At 35.7% G+C, this 7,806-nt stretch overlaps 1 protein-coding gene across 4 annotated transcripts in view; it reads right to left on the bottom strand.

Annotated features, from left to right (window-relative positions):
• Positions 1-5,376: 5,376 nt before the first annotated feature.
• The window catches only part of acvr2ab (activin A receptor type 2Ab), a 39,820-nt gene continuing 37,390 nt past the window's right edge, over positions 5,377-7,806 (bottom strand). For 2 of the 4 annotated variants that reach the window (XR_015492966.1, XR_015492967.1), the window contains exons 11-12: positions 7,357-7,806; positions 5,377-7,197 (exon numbers count right to left, since the gene is read on the bottom strand). The exon at positions 7,357-7,806 is cut by the window's right edge and continues 479 nt beyond it. The gene's annotated coding sequence lies outside the window, so the exon portion shown is untranslated. The other 2 variants (XM_087256339.1, XM_087256340.1) reach the window with 1 other exon arrangement.

Below are 7,806 nucleotides of genomic sequence, written 5' to 3'. Positions count from 1 at the left end.
CTCATTTGTTTTTTGTTTTCTCAAAAATCTCCTTAAGATATGCAATAGATTTGCAAGATTATTATTTTTAATTAACTAAAATTAATTGTAATTCATAGTGGAAAAATAGAATGGGTTATATGCAGAGTGTTTGTGTTTCTTCAACAAACTAGAGACCCACTTTACATTGGATATCAATCAGACGGAGAGTGTTTCTCTAAAAAAAAAAACAGACCTTAAACGTGTGTTCAACGGCATACTGTTCACCGGAAACGCTTTAACTGGATTACTGCATATTAAAAGTCCCTCCGCTTATAATCCATTGCAAAAAATACAAGGTCATTAAATAACGTGCATAATAAGAATATTAGATTTTTTTCCCCAAAATATTATGATTTGTATTTAATATTTTTCAAATATTCATGTTATGCGTGTTTTAACCTCTTAAAGTCAAGTGCGATTTTAGGGTTTCCGCCTGGATTTTGCCTACTCAAATTCAAAAGCTTCCCAAATCCACATGCAAAGTAAATGCAAAGGTTTGGTATCATTTTAAAGAAAACCATTAGAATTTAATAAAACACTATTGAAAGAAATTAAAATAATTGTTCATGTTGTCTGTTTTATTATAAACCGCTCCAAAAAAAAGGCTTTTTTTATGTGAACACAAATGTGAAAGTGTAGCTTTGAGGTTGTGTGTGGTCTCGGTGGTTCCTGCACATGTCAGTAATATGCCAGTACGCCCCTTTAAAATTGAAAGAATGCAGAGTAAATGGCATCTTGAACCCAGTAGCGGGTACACAGACTTTAAATGACCTTTAATTTTTTTTGCAATTCAGTTCTTTTCACTATGAAATGCACAATTCATTTGACTTTTTCTCAGAGTTACAAGTATTTGTAATAGGCTGTTGTGAAAAGAAAAACTATTGACATTTTTCATGGAGTGTAAATAATAATAATACTATAATCTTACAAATGTTTTCCTTTACAATACTCCACTGATGTCAAACTCGGCCTAAACACTGACGCCTGCAGGCAAGAACTACATTTAATTGTGTGTGTGTGTGTGTGTGTGTGTGTGTGTGTGTGTATACAGTTTTAGTTTCCTTTTGTTTGCAATTTTAAAAATACATATTTGGTAATATTGCATCTTAAGGATGCAATAGATAAAAAAGTGATTTTATTTTTATTTGGATTTAATTAAATTATTAAGAATTTAAATATTAAATTATTATTTATTAAATCAATTATTTAATGTCAGTTGGTATAGATAAAAAAAAAGCTTAAAGCTTTTATTAGTCATTTTATCAGGGGATTTTTTTCCCCATCTGGTTAGCTTTTAATTAATTAAAAGTAAAATTAAAATCATGTAAAGTAAAGCTGCGGTCACACTGGGATTCTCTCCCCATAGACTTCCATTCATTCGCACGCGAATGCGTCAGACCAGAAACACAGGGTTATGCGTCTAGTTTCGCAGGTTGCTGCGGTGCAAAGCTCAAGCTTGGTGATTTCTGACCTGCGAAATCGCATCACTTGACTGCGTGAGACCAACCGAGAATCAAAACATGACCTCTCTGGACAGAAATTTAAAACATGGAGCAATCGCTCGCTTTTAATGCCTAATAATCCTGTTTATTCCCACACCTTTTTGCAGCTCCACACGACAGGATTTCGCATACACAAACTCTAGTGTGAACGCAGCTCAATAAACCAAGGATAACGTCAATCACAGAGCTTATAATTTATGGCTTACATTTTAATGCTAAACCATTTTATAGTGGCATAACTATGTTAATCATCTGACAAAGCATTTAATTTACATGTTTGCATTATTTAATGTAGTTTCGTATTTTCGTTTATTGATGGAACTGTAACGGTCAGACTTTATAATAAGGTTTCGTTAATGTTAGTTACTAACATGAGCTAATTATGAACAGTACATGCGCAGCATTTATTAATCATAGTTCAACATTTACTAATGCATTACTAAAATCCAAACTCGTGCTTGTTTACATTAGTGAATGCACTGAGAGTTAACATAACCAACTGTGTTTTCATTAAATAACTTGAACAAATGCTGTAATAAATGTATTGTTTAAAGATGCATGAACTAATGTAACCTTATTGTACAGTGTTACCAATGCATTCATCACAAACAGTTCAGATTTATCAGGATGACGTCTTATTTAATGCGAGTTGTTTGTCCACTTGAGTGCACTTTTATAGTCCTGTATTTTTTTTTTTATGATCTTGTGTTGCAGTTTTAATTTTTTTTCTGTGAAAGTAACATTAATGCATCCCCAGAATGTTTAAAGATAAGGCTAAATAGGCTCGGTGTTCATCTAAAAGTGGTGTTGATAACTCATTCACTAACAAAGAGTGTAAAAAAGCGTCTTTATATTTAGAAAAAAAAACACACACAATCACATGCATAATCAATCAGCGATTCTGGGTCTGCAATAGACAAGGTGTACAAAATACCCAGCAATACAATCGTCTGGAATAATTTCTTTATAAAGTACTGTTGTTTTTGATTAGTGACACTGAAAAGAAGAGAGCAACGTCATGCTAGTCTAATCATTTAAAACCCACAATCATATTTACATTATTGATGTCCTGTACATGTGTGTGTGTGTGTGTGTGTGTTTTTACAGATGGATGTGAAATGTCTAACACATTCAGGGCGATAATAATAATCATAATAATAACCGGCGTTTGTTTTCACAGTACTGAGAGTTTGTCACATTATTCATGAAATAAATAAAGCGCTTCATATGCTACAGTTGCAAATGCTGTATGCTGTGGTTTGCATAATCGCGGTAGTGAGCAAAGAATCCTGCGTCCCTGAATACTGCTGTAGTGTTTCACAAAGACATGAAGAGCAAGATGGAGAAGGGAGAGCGAGTATTATGCAGATCTACACACCTCCAACTGAAGATTAATCAACATATCACTCAGATTTAAAGGGGTCATGAAGCGCACCAGCTTGGTTTTATGTTTGGTATTTCTCTGATCTTCATTAATGCTATCAAGAACTTTACATTAACAAAAAACCTGTTTATTTAGATGCAATTGTCCATTTCCTGTGTTGTTTTTAAGCACTGTCATCTGAACGCTCTGTTTGAGTGGGTGTGGCCAATTGTCATAAAAGTAAACGCCTACTGCTCTGATTGGCACTTACCACTTAAAGGGGTCATATACTACCTGAGTTTGTTTTTTAAATTTGGTATTTCTCTGATCATTTATGTCAAATAAATTTACATTAAAACTGTTTATTTACAATTATTATCTATTTTCTGTGCTGTTTTTGAGGCTCATTGTCAGACCGCTCTGTTTGAGTGGGCGTGGCTGATTGTAGACACCAAGGTAAACGCCCACTATTCTGATTGCCAGCCACTACTTAAAGGAGTCATACACTATCTCAGCTTTTTTTTGTAAAGTTTATATTTCTCTGATCTTCATTAATGTTATCAGTAACTTTATATTTTAAAAACGGTTTATTTTAAAGTATTTGTCTTTTCGCTAGGCTGCTTTTAAGCCTCATAATCATAACGCTGAGTGGGTGTGGCCAATTGTAGACTAAAGTAAATGCCCAATTTACCACTTAAAGGGGTCATGATCAAACTTTTTTATTTTATTTGTATTTCTCTTGATCTTCATTTATGTTATCAAGAACATTACATATAAAACAAAACAACTGTTTATTTAGTAGTATTTATCGATTTTCTGTGCGGTTTTTGAGGCTCATTATCTTACTTCTCTGTTTGAGTGGGTTTGGCTGATTGTAGACACTAAGGTAAACACCCATTGTTCTGATTGGCACTTTACACTTAAAGGTGTCGTATAGTACCTCAGCTTTTAATTCAACATTTCTCTGAGCTCCATTTGTCATCAAGAATTTTACATTAAAAACATTTTACTTGGATTTATTTGTCTATTTTCTGTGCTGTTTTTGAGCCTCATCAGAACGCTCTGTTTGAGTGGGCGTGGCCAATTCTAAAATTAAACGTAAACGCCCACTGGTCTGATTAGCAGTTCCCGCATAAAAGGCGTCATGAACTAATTATTGTTTTCTTCTTATCTACATTAATGACATTTATATATAAAAACTTTTTATTCAGAAGTACTTGTCTGTTTTTGAGCCTCATTTTCAAAATGCTCTTTTTTAGTGGGCGTGGCTGATTGTAGATTAAAGTAAACGCCCACTGCTCTTAAAGGGGTCATAATTTACTGTTTTTTTTTATATTTCTCTGATCTCCATTAATGTTATTAAGAACTTTACTCGTAAAAAAACTTTATTGTCAAGTATTTGTCTATTTTCTGTGCTGTTTTTGACTGTTTTTATCAGAACGCTGTTCTAGTGGGCGTGGCCGATACTAGACTTAAAAGTAAACACCCACTGCTCTGATCGGTACTTACCACTTAAAGGGGTCATGAACTACCTCAGCCTTTTTTTTTGGTATTTCTCTGATCTTCATTAATTTTATCAGAAACTTTAAATGGTTTATTTAGAAGTATTTGTCTTTTCGCTAGGCTGTTTTTAAGCCTCATAATCATAACGCTCTGAGTGGATATGGCCACTTGTAGACTAAAGTAAATGCCAAATTTACCACTTAAAGGGGTCATGATCAAACTTTTTTTTTTTTTTTTAAATGTGTATTTCTCTTGATCTTTATTCATGTTATCAAGAACTTTACAAATAAAAAAAACTGTTTATTTACAATTATTTGTCTATTTTCTGTGCTGTTTTTGAGGCTCATTATCAGAACGCTCTGTTTGAGTGGGCGTGGCTGATTGTAGACGTAAAAGTAAACGCCCACTGGTCCGATTGGCTGACAGTTTTGCATATTAACGGCTAAAATAGCATCGCAATATAAGTGGGTGTCAATCATTTGTGGGGGCGGGGCTCATCCACCCTATTACATCATAGAGTAGAACATTTCTTTAAAGTCTAAATGAACTGGAAGCTGTGATATTTTGCTGCTCATTTTTGTATTGTGACACAGTTCCTAGAGAAATGGAATTTTAAATGAGCAAACAGTGGGCGTGGCTTGTTTTTTCTACCATGGGCTGTATGGATGTAGTAAAGTAGGCATTTCATTTAGAAAGATCGGGGAAAGAAAGATGAACTGTTAACCACAAAACTGGCAATCTGAGCTAACAAAATCATATGGTAAGTTTGGATTTCTTGGGAGACTTTAATATAAGCTGGTTTTAGAGGAACCTCTATATATATATATATATATATATATATACATAAAATTAAATATTAATTCATATATTTAAATAGTATGAGCTGAAATGATGAAGGGAATTTTGCTTTCCGAGTTCATGACACCTTTAAAATGTTACTGATAGTGTTTTCTGCAGCTAAACTCGTTTGTGTTGAGTCGCGTTAGCTTTGTTTGCTTCCAAAAGTGCAGAATGCGATTTATATTAATAGTTAATACATTATGAATAATGGGAAGGGGGTGCAAACGGTCAGCAATAACAAAAAAAAGAACGTTTCTGCAGCTTTCCTCCATAATAAACGAATAAACTGCATTTCAGAAGCACTAAAGCAATGGCAGATGCTGTGATTGAGCATCAGCAGAGCCACATTCTCATCACTTTTAGTTGCACATCAAAGAATTCATGTAGCATAATCTGTGCATGAGTCGTGTTGAGGCTTTGATTGTGATGTATTTTATGCAATATCCTAAAATCCACATGTGGCCCCGGAGCACAAAACCAGTTTTAAGTGGCACGGGTGTATTGTTTTTGGCCAAAATACATAGTACCGGTCAAAATTATTGATTTGTATTTTGACAAAAGTCAAAAGGATTTTGAGTAAAGATCATACTCCATTTATTAAACGTTTTACCATATATTACAGCTTAACTGATCAATAATAGGCATTCTTAAAAACTTTATTTACTCTAAACGTGATTTATTTTTTGAACTTTCAGGTTTTCAAATAATTGCATCCAGTGCTTAATTTGTAAATGAATAATTCTCGGAACAAATACAGGAATATAAGGTCACTGTGACCGACGTCCTCCAAACACTTTGAGTTTTCCCGGAACATGACATCATTAAACGGTGACAGCGCAAAAAAAAAAAAAAGCATCACATTTCTGATGCATGTCAATTCACATGTCTTCAATTATTTTGTGCCATATAACATTATAGGTCAGTCATGGATAATACAAACATGCAGCTACAAACATAAATGGTTTGAACAATTGCTATTCAGTTCACTATTATGTGCCAAGTGAAACACAAATAATGAAATGAGCTCTTCTGTCATGGTTTCTGGCTGAACTGAGAGAGTTTTGCTTCTGTCTCCTGCTGTCCTGATCTATCCGTTCAGTTTCATCTTCACCTGATCTCTTTGGTCTGATTTATTTATGGTTTTAAAAAAATGAAATGCATGACTGCCTCTTTGCCATTTTAAAAATACAGATATTATTTATGTAGACCACTATGTTAGTATTTATTTTCGCTGCTCACTGCGCATGAAACAACAATCACCAACCAATAAGAGGGATTGTAAACAAATGAAAGCTGATTGGCTGAAAATATTGGCAATAGTTGTGCTTTAACTTGCGTATCGTGACTACCGTCATACATGTATGAGCGCACACACACACAATCCGCACAGCCTTCTCTCTCTCACACACACACACACACACACACACACACATGCAGTAGGTGTTCACCACGCAAAAGTTAATGCCGGATCCATTAAAAAATAAATAACGAAACGCAAAATACAAATATCTGGCCTTCATCCAGAACAAGATCCTCCTCAAATTAAGCACTGGTTGCATCTCAACCAAATATTGGTCAATCCTAACAAGCAAACCTCATTGGAAAGCTAAACAAATCAGCTGTTCATCAACGTATAATCCTTTAAAAAATAACAATAATAATAAAATGAAAGACTGGTTTTGTGGTCCAGGGTCACGTGTTGCACCATAATGGATGAATACACACATCTGCATAGAATAGTTGAGGTCCAGATTGAATCTTGTTGGTATCATCTTCAGCAGCGGTGTCCACACTCAGTCCTGGAGGGCCGGTGTCCTGAAGAGTTTAGCTCCAACCCTAATCAAACACACCTGAAGCAGCTAATCAAGCTCTTTCTAGATGCACTAGAAACCTCAGTGCAGGTGTGTTGAAACAAACTGGAGCTAACCTCAGCAGGACACCGCTGATCCGCAGCATAGGTCTCAATTCCTGGAGGGCCGCAGCTCCAACCCTATCAAACACATCTGATCCAAATAATGGAGGTGTTCAAAAGAGTCATGAACAGCTTGAGAAGTCAGATCAGCTGTGTGTGATCAGGGTTGGAGCAACATTGCAGAGCTGCGGCCCTCCAGGAATTGAGTTTGAGACCCTGCAGGCTCTGAGGAACAGCACAGGCAAACTCACTCACTCAAACACACTCATTCACACACACACACACACACACACACACACACTCCAAGATTTCTGCTGGTGCTTAGTGTTTGACATCATGAGCGTCCCACATCTTCTGAATAAGCGTTCTGAGCGTGTCCACCTGAAGTGCAGAGTAGATGATGAGGATGCAGTTTCTACCAGCGCATCCCTAAGACAGGCAGAAGCTGATGTTGGACCCTGGTGTGTGTGTGTGTGTGTGTGTGTATAGCAAGCTTTGATTCCTCATGATTGACCCCTTCAGGAGACTCTGATGATGATGAAATGTGAAGGCAGAAACACTACGGTGTGTGTGTTACAGCTGCTCTCCTCCACAGCGGCTGCTCAAAGAATAAAAGCAGGATAAATCAAAATGAGGTATATACCTGTTGAGGGAGGTCTATGGTT

The sequence above is a fragment of the Danio rerio genome, chromosome 6, assembly GCF_052040795.2.
Source record: "Danio rerio strain M-AB ecotype USA chromosome 6, GRCz13ab, whole genome shotgun sequence".
Classification (NCBI taxonomy): Eukaryota; Metazoa; Chordata; class Actinopteri; order Cypriniformes; family Danionidae; genus Danio; species Danio rerio.
Note: the sequence above shows the minus strand (reverse complement) of the source record. Positions and strands in the feature narration are given on the sequence as shown.